Source organism: Acomys minous, assembly GCF_964271855.1.
Source record: "Acomys minous genome assembly, chromosome: 1".
Taxonomy (NCBI): Eukaryota; Metazoa; Chordata; class Mammalia; order Rodentia; family Muridae; genus Acomys; species Acomys minous.
Window position 1 is genome coordinate 28,473,407 of NC_140483.1, and position 17,195 is coordinate 28,490,601.

At 40.9% G+C, this 17,195-nt stretch overlaps 1 long non-coding RNA gene across 1 annotated transcript in view; it reads right to left on the reverse strand.

The window, feature by feature from the left end:
- The window catches only part of LOC311600713, a 37,862-nt gene that overhangs the window by 6,794 nt on the left and 13,873 nt on the right, over positions 1-17,195 (reverse strand). The window contains exon 2 of the long non-coding RNA XR_014780325.1: positions 10,558-10,664. This is a non-coding gene — a long non-coding RNA (uncharacterized lncRNA). The remainder of the gene's footprint in view (positions 1-10,557; positions 10,665-17,195) is intronic.

Below are 17,195 nucleotides of genomic sequence, written 5' to 3' on the forward strand. Positions count from 1 at the left end.
TCAAGTATTGTATCTTTTCACGTAGACATAAATAATCACATTAGTAACCACCTTGCCTTTCCCTTTCTGATCTTTGCACTGTTCTAATTTTCACACCAAGACTTGTTTTTACTCAGCCATCACAAGTTTCCAAGGGGATGCTTGCCAGCTCATTGCTTCTGTCTCTGCATGGCTACTTCTACACTCTCCTCTGCGTAACGAGCTTGCAGAAATTTGATTATGACCTGTAGAAGGGATGTCAGGAGTAACTGACAAGACCCCGCTCATGGTGAAGTTTACAGGTGGCACAGAGAAGAACATGGGATTCAAAATGAAATAAGAGGGAAAACGCTGCTGCCAGTGATGATTTGGGATAAGAGATGGCAGAGGAATAAGAAGGATACCAATAATATTTACATCACCATGTATATATGTCTAAAGGGCTCACATTTAAACAATAGAAGAAAGAAGTCTTTCTTAGACCTCCTGTTACATTGCCCTTTGCACAGCCCATTCCAAGGTGTCAGAAGCACTACCTTTATGCTGACAGCTGGTCCAAAACTCCTTTAACTACACTACTTTCAACCACTAGGAGAGTCCAAATATTTTAATACTAAAATGAGAAAAAAATTTCACTTAAGTTTTTAAGGATATTCTTATGAATAATATGTGAAAACACCAAGATTTTGGATACATGTACACACACACACACATACACACACAAAATGAGTGACTTTATGTAACCTGTGTGGAAATACTTGTATCTAAGTATATCCAGGAGCAAGAATTTTTGTCTATATCCTCAGGAAAGTTTAAAGTGTTTGTCTAATAATAAGTTGTTAATAAAGACTTTTTTTAAAGAAAAAATAAGTCACTGAAAGGAAAATAAAGGGTGCTTTCTAGATATGATTTCCATTTTTCTATTGTGTTAGAAGCATGGATGAAAAGGTGGCAACAAGCCAAGGCATGCTTACATAGAGAATAACCAGCATGCAGCCAGAACATTAACAATACCATGATACTTACACCTTCCAAAAGGAAAATAACTCAGCTCTGTTGGTTGCGAACATTTACCTTCCCACAGAGCGTGGCTTACTCTCAGATTATGTCTTTGATTCTTTTCTCTAAGAATCCATCACTCCAAGAAAACAAACACACGTGGAAAGTATTTCTTAAGGTATTTTAATGGCTGATATCATATGTTAATTTCTAGCACATGCCTTATACCCCAAGACAGGATTACCATTCTACCCCTTATATTTCTTTTCTGTGTGACCTTGAAGAGTCACTGAAACTGAAAAATGAATGTAATAAATTAATTCCTATCAATAAATCAGAGTATTACAAAGACTAGACACCAAAGTGTTTGTGAAAATATTATCAAACTCAGAGGACTATGAAAATATTAATTTTCATTTTTCCAATATAAATTAACAACATATCCTAAAGGGGAGCTGAGGGCTCATAAGTAGACTAATGTCACGGTGTGAAATGAGCTTATCAGCAATGTGCTGTACTTTGAACGGGGATGAGAAAAACTCCAGAATTTGTGATACTCTTAGAATGGCAGCTGGTGGATGGAGAAAAAAGAAGGAATTTCAAAAATCCAAATTTATAGCCTACAAGAGATCTATAATAAAAACAAAATATAAAAAACATCAGTACTAGAAAGGACTGGGTCCGGCTGCTACTTTCAGATGGCAATCTACATAAACAATTCCACAAGTGGATACGACATTTAAATTGCCAATGCTAGTCACCGATTTTTAGTAAGAGTGAAAGAGTGACACAGACCAGGAGAAAAGAACTATCTTTAAGAAATCTAATTATTCCTACTCTGTGGAGCATGCTGGGAGTTCTGCACACAGAACTTAACAGCTTTCACTGCAGCCAAGAAGGAATGGGACAGTCGTCCCCCCCCCCCCCACCCCAGGATTCCAATACTGCAATGAGAGCACTCTGTCTAAAAGTTAGACCCCTAGTGGATGCACCAGGCATAAAACTGTCAGGGATGAACGATGAATACTTTGGAGTGAGGAAGTCATTCTTGTAACAATAACAGCAGGCCACAATCTCTGCACACTGAGAGAGCTCCCGCGAAGCTATCAGAGCGTGTGGTTTGTGTGTTTGTTTCTTTGTTTACCCAGTTCACTTTTATAATCTTTGAAGGACCGATATATAAGATATGCCCCATTTCTTCATGAGAGTTAACCAAATTGGAATTTTCCACAGTCCTCTCCACAAATTCCAATGAATGGCCATTTGCTGATTTGCTGCCTACTCCTGTTGAAGCAGAATGCCCGCCACTTAGAAAAGCACACAAGAGGGAAAGGCCTTCGGGTTGTTCTCTTATCCCTTGGCGTGCTCTATGTTCAGTATGACAGCTACTGCTCTACGCATTTTGTATGTATTAGCTAATCCAATTAGTCATCATTTACAGATCCCAGTGACATACATTGAGTTCATATCAAGCTCCGACAATGTCAGATCTTATGCTTGGGGCAAACTGAACCTGCAAGGAACCCACAGTAAATTAGGTGGACACCTAGCAGTGTTCTGTCATTATCTGTTTAGGTGCAGTGATTAATTAGGCAGAGAGGAATGCCTAATCGGGGAGGAAGAATAAAATCCAGGAAGTTGGGGAGTGCTAGAGGTACCAAGGAGAGCCTACTGAAAATGTCACCGGAAGCCTCATAATTGAGCCAGGAAAGTGGGATGAGGCTGTTACGTAACAAAGACACTTGCGTGCAAGGGACAGTAAAACCAAAGTGCACAGTAGAAGCCATCACCATAAAGTTAAAAGGTGGAGACAGTGTAAGAGATGAGGAGAAGATGCGGACAGGGCTAAATAAAGTCTTCAACCTGTGTAGATAAGGCGACTTCACTGGAGAATTGTAATCAAGGGAACGCGTTGGCTCATGGTTCTCTATTTCATGTGGCTTAGATGATCTAGAAGTGAGGGAGGTGGAGCATGGTGAGAAGTGTGCAACAGTTCGGAGTCCTCTACCACTGGAACTGGGAACCTCAGCACAGTGTGTTCACATTGTAACAAATGTCTGGAGCACTCTTCTGTTAAGTGCCCTAAGATTGGAAGCCACTCTATCAAGGAATTCTTAATAGATTAACCTTCATTTAATTTTAAATTTTCCACCTTTACCACTTATTTCTAGGGAACCGTGATCAGATCTGTCTCTTGAAAGTCAAGGGAGTTGGGGGCAGGGGGAGGGTTGAGGAATCTTCTTTTCCAGCCTCATTCTGGCCATTGACTGGCGGTGGCTCACTGGACAAGCTTTGGATTCCTCAACCATAAGCAAAATGGATCGGAATAGATGGTGCTTGAGTTTTGTCTGACTATGAAGGCTCTGTGAAGCAACTTCTATTCTTGTTAACATTATTTTTAGTCTTCAAAGGAAACTGGAGACACATACAAAAGTATCAGAACTTCTCTCAGTGTTTTTGAGTTGTCAAGTAATATGAATATGTATGATAATTAAGCTCTGCAGATCTGTAACATGAACACTGTAGATTTAAACACACATACGGTTCTCATACTAAATAGTACATAGTGCATTTCTGTATATGCCAGAATACTAAACCAAGCAGAGGACAATTTTTGTGCCAACGTAGTGAGTTTAGTTTTCTTAACTTTGAAAGAAAATTTGACTTTATTTTTTATTTTTCCTGGAGTAGCTCTGATTGCATCTGCATTTATTTTTGTTTGTTTGCTTGTTTGTTTTTGTTTTTTTTTTTTTGAAGAAAATAAAAATTGGATAAAGGCTTTCATCAAGACAACAATTTTGAAAAAACTAAAATTAGCATTTATACTGTCAATAACATTTGCAGACACATTCTGTTTTTTAAATATTTATTTTATTTATTATCTATAGTGTTCTGCATATGTGTACACCTATATACCAGAAGAGGGTATTAGATCAGATTATAAATGGTTGTGAGCCACCATGTGGTTGCTGGGAATTGAACTCAGGACTTCTGGTAGCAGACAATGCTCTTAATCACTGAACCATCTCTCGAGCCCCAGACACATTCTATTAAGGTGGAAAGTATGTGGTCATTGCTATCATGTCTCTGTGCTCCACTCTATCTGATGTTATCATTACAAATTCCATTGAAGAAAAAGCTGAGTAACAAGGAGGGCCCAAGAAAAGCCCTCCTCAAATCTCGCTGAGATGGGGAAATAGAATAGACAGTGGAGGAGGAAGGAGAGAGGCAACTGGGTAGGAGAGGGTGTGGAGAGGGAAATGAGGAGGAGCATCAGAGGTGGGGAGAGTGGGGAGGGGAGGTTTGAGGACCTGAAGAGAAAAGGGAAACAGAAGGTGGGGGCATCACTGAGACAAACTGGAGACCTGCGGCAAAGTAGGCTATAGGGAAGATACGGGGATCTCTCTTACTGAGGTCCCAGCAGCTGGGGACATCAGACTGAGGAGGCCACCTTCTAGCCAGGCAGGACCTGTAGTGGTGGGAGGGGAACACCAATGAACCTACAAAACCTTCAACCCAAAATTTACCCTGTCTGCAAGACGTGCAGGGATAAAGACAGACTAGAGACTGAGGGAAATGACCGACCTGAGACCCTCCCCATGAGAGAGAGCCAATCCCTGACATTGTTAACAATACTCTGCTGTGTTTACAGACAGGAGCCTAACTTAACCGTTCTCTGAGAGGCCCTACCCAGCAGCTGGTCAAATCAGATGCTGATATTCACAGCCTAGAATTAGGCAGAGCTTGTGGAGTCCTGTGGAAGAGTGGGAGGGAACAATAGAAGGACCTGGAGGGGAGAAGAATGTTGCAATAAGACCCACAGAATCAACTAACACAGACCCAGGGAGGAGGGCTTACCAAGACAGAAACATCAACCAAAGAGCATGCATGGACTGGACCTAGGACTCCTGCACATATGTAACCAAAGGGGAGTTTGATCTTCATGTGGGTCCCCTAGTAAGTTGAGTGTGTGCTGTTTATGAACATGAACTCTGTTGCCTGCTTTTGATCACTTTGCCCTAATATGATGCCTTGTTTGTCCTCAGTGGATGAGAAGGAGCTCAGTCCTGATGTGACTTGATGTGTTGGGATGGGTTGGGGGGGGACTCCCATTTTCTGAGGACAAGGCAGAGGGGGATAAGAGGAAGAGGGTGTGAGGGAGGGACCTGGAAGAGAGGAGGGAGGAGGCTATGATTGGGCTGCAGAGTAAATATATAAATTTTTAAATATACATACATATATAAAAGAACAAATTCCACTGCAGGCAGTAGAAGTAGATTGAATGCACCGTGCTTTGGTGAAACCTGGTGACAACTCAGGGACTAGCTTAGGCCATTACATGATTCTCCTCTATGCTGAAGTGTAAATGAGACCTTATGTCACATGACATGGACTATTGTTTCTCTTCAAGAAATTGTAGAAATTAGGCAACTTGGAGTTTCCTCTTTAGGGTTCTTAATCTTATTAATAAAAGTCTTAAATAGATTTCAAAGGAAGACTGAAGAGAATTTTATTAGAATTAAAAGGAAAAGCAGCAGGGCAGGCAGGCGAACTGTAAGTCTCGATAGCTATGAGAGGAGAGAGATGGACATGAACAGGAGGAGAAGCCATGTTTTTAACACTGCAGTTAGGCAAGCAAACAGCTGTATGGCACAAGAGAAAGTAGAGTCAGACAAGAAGCAAGAAAGCCTAGAGGGCCGAAGAAAGTCTGCTTAACTTTTTGGCCAGTATTGAAAAAAGAAAAGAAAAGAAATAGAAAGAAGAAACAGAAAAGGTTATATTTTTCTGAGTTAGGACTCAGGAAAAGTGGGCAAACCACGTGGTAAAAGACATAAAAGACATCATAAGCAGCTGCATGAAGTAGGGGTTTCTGGGAATGATAAGAACATTAACTCATTAAAGAAATAACTATTCCTCCCATCTCCTTAACTTTAGGTGATCAGTCTTCCTGGGGGGCGGTCTCTTGGCTTAGGTGATTGGTGGGCCCAGAGGGGATTAATGCTTAAAGGAGGAGATAATAATATATACGGTTCTAATCTTCGAATCAGATCAAAATATCATGTTTCTACTCAGGAACACAGGTATTTTATTCCGTTGGCCAAGAGGCCTAAGGAGTGGCAAAGCTAATGTTTATCTGTCTACTGTTACCAAGAAAATAGGAAACTGGGACAAAAGCCAAACAATAAAAAATAGGTCCATCCTCAATGTCCTCAGTGACATTAATCCCTGTCTAGTTATCTAATGAACCTCCTTCAAGAGCTGAGACACTAAAGTCACTTAGGAGAGATGGGTTATAATCGGAGAATAACCTAGTTTGACCATGAAACCCTGGAGATCCAATTCTAAAAAGCTCACCAGAAAGGATTAGCATCTGGAGCTGGAGTTTTAGCCACACCCTCAAGCATAGCTTCCAGGCAGAGGTGATCATTTTGAGTGGAGAAGAAAGAAAGCAGAGAGGCATCTAGCCTGGCATCATCTCTGCCATCTCTGGCCTCCACCCAGTCCAGAACCAAGAACACTTCCTGTTGTTAGCCAAGGACAAGAATCCATTAAATTGCCCATCGTCTGGGTCCCTGACCCTAAGGCCTGCTCACCATCTTTTATTTCCTGTTCTCATCATTAGAAAATATTGCATTAGGAATGAGTGGATTGGAGGACTGGAGAGATAGATCAGTGATTAAGAATAGCTGCTGCTCTTGCAGAGAGCTGATGAGTTTCATTTCTGAGAACCCATGTCAGATGACTCACAGCTGCCTGTAACCCCAGTATCAGAGAATCTGATACCATGGTCTAATCTCCACAAGTACCCGTACTCACATGCACATACCCACAACAGACGCGGTGTACATATAGAAAAAGCTTAAAAAATAAAATAAAAAAGAATAAAGAGGGAATGTGTGTATGAGTTAAATATTCGGTTGTCCATAGATCTTAAAAACAAACACTTAACAGTGAAAACAAAATGAAATTATCCAAAGATCAGGTGCTATTGCATCCAACGTGATGATCAGCATCTTTTCTTTCTTTTTTTTTTCTTTCTTTCAAACACTACTAAAACAGAACATAACATTTCAGTGGAAGCATTCCTCTTTCTTTCTTTCTTTCTTTCTTTCCTTCCTTCCTTCTCTCTTTCCTTCTTTCTTTCTTTCTTTGAGAAACTACTAAAACAGAACATAACATTTCAGTGGAAGCATTCCACTTCTCTCTACTCTAGTGGTTCTGCCACCGTGTTCTGTATCCTACTAAACATCCTCCCTATGGGTTCCCAGTGCTTAGAGTCATGCAGTTACAAAATGTCCTAAGCAATGCCTTTATATAAAGTTCAAAAGAATTAGGAGAAACAGGAAACCAAACTATCTTCTTTTAATAGAATAAGAATACGTATTTTATTCATCTCTTTCAATGTGATGTCATAGTAGTTGAGCCAAATATAAAATGTAAGTACATTTTAGGTCACTGAAATATGAAATATAGTAATCTGATGGTCAGTTAATATGTAGGTGTGAGTTTAATCCTAACAGAAGGAAGATACACCCTTACTATAATTAGGTCAGTTTAATGCTCTCTGTAAATCTCTAAAGTCATTATAAGTTCTACATATTTACATATTTGGAGAAATAACAAGTCCCTTACTACTTGTTCTTACAGAGACTTCTTGTGAGAAAGAAACCAGAAACTGGCTAGATGTAGAACTAGGGAACGCTTATCACCTTTCATCTATAGTAAGCCCTGGCTTTCTAGCAAACAGTTGGCACCCAACATGTGAGGCAGGAATACACTGGGACGCTCTGAGAACTGTCTTAGGGTGGTGGGCTCAATATCTTATATCTCAATATCAAAAGATGTCTCAAGCTTAATATGTCAATATCTAATCTTCCCTACTCCCTGTCTCAAAACCTATTGGATTCATAATCTTTCTCCTCTAAGATTTATGTGGCAAAACCTTGAAGTCAGTCCCATTTCCCCCTCACATTTAAAGAATTCACTGGGAAATGCTGTGAATTCAAGTGTCAAAACATCCCAATGTCTTCCCTTTGAGGAGTACTGCCCATGTGCGTCACAATCATCAGCCTGGAATACTGAAATTGCCTCCAGACAGTTCGAATGGGTCCCTCCTTTGTCTCTGCACAGTGCTAATGCCTTAACAATGCAAATTACTCCCTTGATCAAAACTTGCATTGGCTCCCCTGTCCATAAGGCACATAGACCCCCACACACACGGTCTATCATTCTCTATCCGTTAGTGTTTTGTTTCTGTGATAAAATATCCTGACCAAAGCAGCTTAGGGAGGAATTTGTTTTATGGTTTACAGGGAACAAGTCCGTCATGGTGAGAAAGGCAAAGCAACAACTAGGGAAAATATAGTGGGAGAATCAGGAAGCTGCTAATATCACTTCTAACTTCTCACAGGAGTGTGGGGTTTGGGGGAATGTAGGCTTTGATGTGTTTAAAACTTACTTTATTTGGGGTTCTTTAATACCTCTACCTCCCTTCCAACCCACTTACCCTACTTGGGAGAGAAAGAAGGTTGTAGGACAGGAGAGGTAGACCTTTTTAGACTCAATTCCTTGGGGTGATTTCACTCTTTGTCGTCAGGATCCCAGCAGATCCATTAAACAGCAAACAAGCAATTCAGCAAAAAACAGCCACAATTTCAGCAGCGAAAACCTTGAAGTGTTCTCTGGAGCATTTCTCTCTAGAAGCATCTTGAAGCAGGAACAATGAGCAGCCAAGCAATAAGAAGTGATGCAAAGTATGCAAAGCGAAGTCTCTGGGTTTTGTTTTGTTTTGGCTTCTATTATCTCCTCTCAGAGTCTATACCAGGATGCTTTCAACTGGCAAAGGCCACGCTCCCACATGAGGCAGTTCCCTTTCTAGCAGATAATCATCACATGCCCTCTCAGGAGCATGTTTCCAGTGAACAAATATCACATGCTTTCGCTCGAGGCAGTTTCACATCCCACTTGGGATCAAAACAAAATCATATTTATATCCACTACAGAAGAGGTTACAGGAATCAGATCAAAGATATAAGCCCTCAAAGCCTGCCTACAGTGGCATACATCCTCTAGAAGGGTTTCACTTCCTAAAGGTTCCATAACCTTCCCAAATAGTGCCATCAACTGGGGGTCAAGAGTTCAAAAATATGGGCCTGTGGGGAACATTTTTCATCCCAACCGCTTACACAGTGGAGTTAACTACAACTGTCAACTCAACAAGGCTAAGAGAGACCTTGGAGGTTGGTAAAAACATACCACTGTGTGTCTGTAATAGAGTTTCCCGAGATGATTGGCATGTGGGACATAACTGAGAAGACCTAGCCAGGATGGGGACAGCATCATTCAGTAGACTGAGGTCCCAGCTGGTACCAAAGAGGAAGAAGGGGGAAGGCATCCAGGGCTTGCAAGTTCTGTCCTTTCTGAGCAGGCGTGCCTACTGCCATCACCATCAGTAATGAACACCAGACCACAGTTTACAGACTCTGACATGGACTCTTGTTTGGTCTTCTCTCATCTAGGACTAAGCAGCTACTGCCTCATTAGCTCTCTGGCATGCTGATAGCCACAATGACTATCCAGCCTCCAATATTTTGAGCTAATTAATGACTCTCCATTTATAATAATATGTGTGTGTCATACCACATGTATTCTATGTCATATATAACACATAATTTTATAACATGATATCCATATAATGCTTACCATGTGGTGTGTATTAGTATGTGGTAGAATATGAGATGTGTAATACAGTATAATTTCATATATTTAAGTAATTACAATATATTAATGTAACATACTGCTCCAGTAGCTCTGTTTCTTTATCGAACCATGGCTAAACATACACCATCACCTTTCTTGCTTTGCTCTTGTTACACTTCCCTTGATGCCCCTACTCCAAAGCCATCACTTCTTGGCTTTCCCCACTCAAACCACACATACCTGTTGTCCACAGAGACCCTGCTGTAACCTTCTTTCCCAGCATGTCTACCGATCTTACTGCTTGGCTTCACTGAATGACATGATTTGGCCATCTCACTGATACTACAATGTGATACCCCCACTATCCAACCTGAATCTACCAACATCTAATCTGTCTTCCCTGTTCACTATGATTTTATACTTACGTGGTACAGAATACATGTATTTATATCTGTGTGTCTCAAGCATTGCCTGCTGCTTTAGCTGGAATACAAGCACCATGAGTATGGAACTTATTATCTGAATTGTTCTCTAATGAACCCTAAGAGCCCATAGCAGTGCCTGGTATACAATAGGTGCATTACATTTGCAAGGATAATACATAATGAGATATGTAACCAAAGGCTTCAATACCTGTATTTTGTGGAAGTGGGGGTGTATATAGGAGTTCAAACATGGTGGTGTTAAATGGTCAACGCCTTGATTGATCTTTACCATTGCAATAAATAGAATCTATAAAATTTGACATTTTCATAACATATTCAGTGTTATAGAAAGAGCTACCTCACTGCATTGATTAAACATTTTTCCCTAGATGATTTCTTTAGAGGTCCATAATGATTCCTCTTGAATGCCTAGCGATTTGTTCATTTGACTTACATTTTGGATGCTCAGAGCCTCTTGAAATGCAAATGGCACCGAGGAGGCAACACATTTAGGCACATTTGTTCCTTATGCTTTCTACTGTCAGAGAAGTCCAAGTTTTCCTATAAGAAGGAGAGATGGAGAGAAGGAATAAGCATAGTGTATTTTGATAATAAAAAAAGAAAGAAAATGCCATAAAGTACAGAAGCACAGATCCAAAATTCAAGATGCTACCCACATTCACCTCTCTGAGAGATTCTGCTCACCCATCTACATGTTTGCTTACTTTTTAGTTAACTCCCACCGGCTTGTTTACTGCTCACTACTCTGGAAGTGTAAGGTCTACACAAACCTGATGACCGTGAGTGCTGTGACCCAAGATGATTTGATCACACATGTAGACACGTGTCTATTCCAAGAGAAGTAATAGGCACATGGCATTAGAAGGGGAATGGTGTTAAAAGGAGGAGCTTCAAGTAAAACACACATACATCACAATTATACGCCAAGTCTTCATGCTGCAGTATGGTCTGCAGGCATCATGAGGCTTTCTGTTACACGTAGACATTATCAGAAATAGTGGTAACTGGAGCTCAGAGCTTCATAGCTTTATACTGTTATTCAAAAATCCTGTACCAAAAGTAAAGCCTCTTCAGATGCCCACCTTACTAACCTAGAATCCTCCAGAGTTCACCTTGCCACTGTTCTTGCTCAAGCAACAGAAAGCACAAACTTGCTATTCCTCCTCAGAGTCTCAGAGTACAGTTCGTACCTACTTCTCACCTTGCTCTGTGAAGATTCAGAATGAATAACAGAGTTTTTACAAACAGAAGATCCTTGACTTCTGACAGGATTGTGTCCCAATAAACTCACAGTAAGCCAAGCATATCAGTAAATCAAAACACATTTACTGTACCTAGTCTACTGCTTTCATTTCTTTTCCTGTTGCTGTGATAAAATGTTTGCACAAAAGCAACTTAAGGGAGATAGGGTTTATTCTGGCCCACGGTTTCAGGGTAACGTCCATCCTGGTGTGAAAGTCAAGACAGCAAGAGCTGGAAGTAGCTGGTGGCATTACATTCACAACCAGGAAACAGAGGAAAAATGAATTCATGCTAGTTTGCTGTCTTCATTTTATACACTCCAGGACAGTGTATAAAATGGGTGTGGTCTCTCCCACAATTAATTAGCATAATCAAGATAATCCCACATTGGCATGCCCAGAGGCCCATTTTCTAGGTGAGTGTAGATTCTGTCAAGTTGATAATCAACTCTAATCATCACACCTACCAAATGACATACTTTGGTGACACAGCACACAAGAACCCTTGTCATTTATCTTCATAGTATTATGGAAATGGGAATGTCAACTCCCTGCCACTGCCCAGCATCTGTGTGATATATCCATAGCCAGAAAAAAAGACCAGAGACCAAAAGCTTGACAGATTTATACCCACTGTTACACCATAGTTAAGTTGAAAACCCTAAGTCTGGACATGGTAAGTTGAGGGCCATCCTCTTCGACGTACATGGTAGCAACTGACTTGGCCCAAGACTTGCCAGAGTGGGTGGAGAGAGCAACAGTAGCAGCAACAACAAAAATCTTGTCTTCAAAGAGATTAGGATAAGACATGAAATGATGAAAGCGAATAACTACATATGAGCACATGGTGTATTCGAAGATAATGAGCACTGAAGGGAAGAAAGGCTGGAGACAGACGTCACAGCAGCACTGCTGCATGTTGCATCTGTCCACCAGTCCAGCATTTAGAAACTGACAGAATTGCCTTCTGAAGCCTTTTTTTTTTTCTTAAACAGAACATTGTCTGCTTGGCTTGGCTGTGTGCATGTCTTCAGGCAGTGTGCACAGAGCTGTGGTGTACAGAGAGGAAGTCTGGGGACAGGAAGAGGAAAGGGAGCTTGACTTTACAGTTTACAAATCTATCAGTTCACTAGGAACATCAGGAGAACAAGCTGTGACTACACACCCAGGATCTGCACAAGAGCACACCAGCCAAAATCCCAGCCTGGGTGAGAAGGGGGCTCATGAAGCCCACCCCTACCTGAGGAGCTCATGGCTCTTGGGAAAGATTATGTTTTCTTCAGAGAAGTGGCCCCTCACTGGCTACAATACCCAAGTACATAGAGGCAGCACTAAAGGGACTCAGTGGGGAGGGGGGAAGAGAGAGAGAGAGAGGGAGGGAGGGAGAGAGAGAGCGCAAGAAAGCAGGATGTTGGGAAGAAAAGTGGTGGAAAGGATAGGAGACAAATTAGAATGGGATATGGATTTAATCAAACATGGATCCACATATGAATTTTTCAATTAAAAAACATGGGGTGAAGGTGCCCAAGTCCACTGGGTCTAATAAAGCAAAGTACATGCAGGAGCCAGGACTCACCATTCGGCTCTTTGATGTACGAAACTGTGTTCTTCTTGGGAGTGTCCCTGTCATTCCACTCTTCCCTCCAACAGTAACTGAATAATGGGGGCGGGGTGACCTCTATTGTATTTAGTATAAATGTCTAATTATACTGAACAAAATTTGGTCAGAGCTTGGCTTGCTCTCCAGTCAAGGCCACGGGGGATGTAGTTTCTTCTCTCACTTTCCAGAGGGTGTCACCACTACAGCCTTCAGTGTTCTGCCAGCAGTGGTGGTGCTTGTTGCTGGCCTTCCGCTGTCTGCCTGCCTCCCACTGGGCCTTCAGCTAAAGAAACACTACACATGCACGCTTCTTGGAGAGCTTCCTGAACATGATCTGAATTCATAGTCAGTGTGGGTTGATCAATAGTGTTCCCTCTCCTCAGTGGTGGGGCCTTAGAAAGCGTCAACCACAACCCTTAGAAGTTTCTCTAATATCCTCTTCTAATTCTCTATCCTTCTTTTAATATCCTCTGTATCATAAACACAGGGACAAAGGGTCTCTGTGCATTTCCTTCACTCGGGCAGCCAGTGGCAAAAAGGTGATTATTTCATCATTGGTTAAAAAAAAAAAAAAACCACTGATGATGAAATAGCTACCAGAGCTCCTATGGGGCTGACTTTGAAGGTGTGGCAGGTGATAAGGAGGGTGGAGTAGGCAGAAGGTAATCTTTGACCCACAGCCTGAGAAAGTATTATTCCTGGCTCAAGAAAGAACAAAAACTTACTGGTTACTGAGCTTACACACTGCAGTAAATGTTTCAAGATACATAAAGATGTTCTTACTGATAGAAATAGATTATTACCTTCAACGTATGGGAGAGAAGAACACTTTGACTAGCCCAGATTAGAGTGAACATTTCAAGAAGGTGAAATAATTCATAAGTGCTAGATTAAATGCATTAAACCTGATGGCCTTTTAGCAGGAAAGAAAAACTCCCAAATTCTCTGACATCCTCTGTTGGCATGGCAACAGAGAGACTAGCCCCCCCCCCAGCCCCCCCACAGGCTGGATAAAGAACCAGATGCTGGCAGCTCAGCATCTCTCCTTCTGAGATCCCAGGAGGGAGTTTCAGAGCATACACAGCTCTGTGGGTGGCTCCCTGGAGGCCCTCCCTCCCTGCTGCCTGCTTCCTCAGCATGGCACAGTCAGTCCTGGCTCCATCAGGATGCTCTCCTACAGGCTGACTTCCTTCACACTCACCCACTGTGACAGCTACCCTGAGGTTCTATCACAAAGTATCAGACCCTGGGTGCCTCCAACAACAGAAATGTATTGTCTTACAGTTCTGAAGGTCAGAGTCTAAAATCAAATGTCAGCAGGTTGCTTCTTCCTTCCTGGGCTCCGGGCTCCTCTCTGGTTTGTAGATAGCTGATTTCTTGTTAGATTTTTACATAGCTTCCGATTTTGTCTGTTTCTGTACCCAATTTTGTCCCTTCTTACAAGAATAGCGTTCACATAGGCCTTTAAGGCCCATTATAGTGCAGATTAGAATTTCAATCTTCTGGTTTATTTTAAGGGACACAGTTTTGTCCCGTGATAGCTGTTAAGTCACAATGTTTCCCTTACACTTTACTTCCCCATTTTCATTGGGTGATATGGAGGCGAAGCATGGAGTACACCAGGATCAAAACCACTAGGGTACAGGAGATTCATTTTTCCAAATTACTGATAACACACAGAGGTTGGTGAGATATGACAAGACCAGTAACACTGACACATTTCTTTCCCCTTTGATCTTGTAAAGAAAAAAAATCACTAAACAGATCTTTGCAGAAAAAACAAAACAAAACAAAAAACTTCAAAATTCAAGATGGCCTTGGATGTACAAGAGAGGTGATGCCCCAGACTTGGATGTGTTTGAGCAGCTCCAAGGCAAGATCTTTCAAAGATACAATTCTCAGAAAAACACAAATGGTATCTTAGTATTATGGAAACATTATTCACAGCCTTCCCAGTTCTCCGTGTGTACCTCAAGAGGCTTACAAAGTAGAAAGAATCTTAGTGTGAGGAGTCTTGAGACCGTGAGCCACAGATATAAGTCATCCCAGGCTCAGGTAGCCCACCCAGCCTGAGCCAACATCCCCCTCTGCCATTTGCTGTCAGAGTGACCTTAGGCAACTTAAGGAGCATTGCTTTCCCTATTGTTAAATGGCATGGCATAAATAGACATGACTCTCATTTTGTTATGAGGACTACAAATTTTACAAGGTAAAGATATTGATGGTGCCACTTAATGGACATTGAGTGTATTACACACTGATAGTGTTAGTGTTCATAGAAAGTCACTAAGAATGCTGTCATCATGATTGAAGGGTAATTTAGGTTGGTGGCTTACAACTTTGATTACACTTAAGAAACACTAGGAAGTTTTATAATCTAAATGCCTATGTTATAAAATACGAGTATCTATTCACTTTGGCTGGCAAGCAATTCTTAGAATTTAAAAATTAGGAAGTTTTACATGAAAATGCTTAGTGGGTTGATGTAAATTATCCTATATTCTGGTATCAGTAAATATACTAGTAAATTAGGAAGTCCTGGTACTTTCCAAGCCTTCGCTCTCTAGTGCTTAGAGGTCTGAATGCTTTTTATTCTGTTCAGCTTTATTCAGTACACATCTTTTCTCCGTCCATCAAGGGTACCCTAATTTACACTTCTAACACAGTGATAACACTTGTAGTGATTTTATATAAATAAAAACAGTACCAATGGGAAATACACTAAATGTCTATTGAGTGGTGCCATTAATTTTTTTACATTGTAACTTACCTTTTCTGAAATCATTCATGACCACTTTAAACATTATGAGCTTACATAAACAACTGGAAATGAATGCAATATTCTCATATCCTGGGTATCAGCATATGCTTACCAAACAACTCATATATGAGAAACTAAGCTATGAATGATCAATTGAATAGAGTAAATATTTAGGTTCATTAGAGATCTCTTCAGTATCTTCTCCATTGCATACCACATCCCTGAGCTTCTTCAGAACTATCCACTCATTCTAACATGGGGGACTTAGTGATTCTAACTCACCATAAAGAGACTATATGGAACTGGTCATATGGTTAGATCAGAAAAACATGTGATAGAAGTCCCCTCTGCAGATACCTATCCACTCTTCTGACAATGGTTGATAGCCCTCATAAGAATTTCTTTGGGATTGAGATTAAAGACCTGAGAAAACACACAAATATATTTCTTTTGTGGCATTAACACTGATATGCCATCATTGTTTGGTTCTTTGAATGGATTAATATATTGTGTTATTAATTGTCCAACTGTTAAAATTGCAAACATAAGAAGTAGAAAACAAAGCCAAGGAGGATATCAGATACCATAGACTGCCCCACTGAATTTTAAAACAAGAGGAAAATGGCACTCAGTGTGCAGTGCAGCGTGCTTGGGAGCTGTGCTCCACTATCTACTGGTTCAACAAACTTGAGTAAGAAGTTACATCTGGTACTGTTAAAAGGCATATGATGTGTGTGCATCATCCATGTCAGTCTTGGACAGGCTGAAGCTGTCCAAATGAACAAGCTATTTGCCTAGAAAATGTAACAGTAAAAGGAGTGTCCAAACTTCAACTGCTAAAGGTTGATTCCCTCTATCACACAAGCCAGATACAAAGTAAAACTCTATCTTGAAAAATAAATGAAAGAAAAGATGGTGATGAATAAATGATTAGATGGATGGGCAGATGAATGAAAAAGAATTCATGGCTGAATTCTGGACATTTCTTAATTCTTCCACAGTATCATATGACTTGGTCAAGCCAAGATGTGGAGATGTTAGCATAATGTTTTGTGCACTGTGTATAGTTTGCCCTTGTTGAGTCAAATGGTGATTTTCTACCCCACTGTCTGGTTTCAATCTGGAAATGGCATTGTGATGTTTATTCTAAGTATCTCCTGTCTCAAGCTTTGTAAACATGTCACCAATTGTTCTCTGTTCTGCCAATTAAATGCTGAGTAGCCAATGCTGAGTGATAGAAGAATAGGGTGGGACATCTGGGACCAACAAGTGTGGAGAAAGAAGAAAGGAAGTAGAGATTTAGGTATGAGAAGAGGACCAGGAGACATCAGTAGGAATGACCAGGGTTAGGAGATGATTTAAAAACAAGTATGACTGGGGAATTTGGCTAGGAGAAGTTAGACTAGCTTGGAGGTTTACTATGGAGCAATCATCGCTCAGTATTATGCTTTAGGCTAGTTAAATAAATA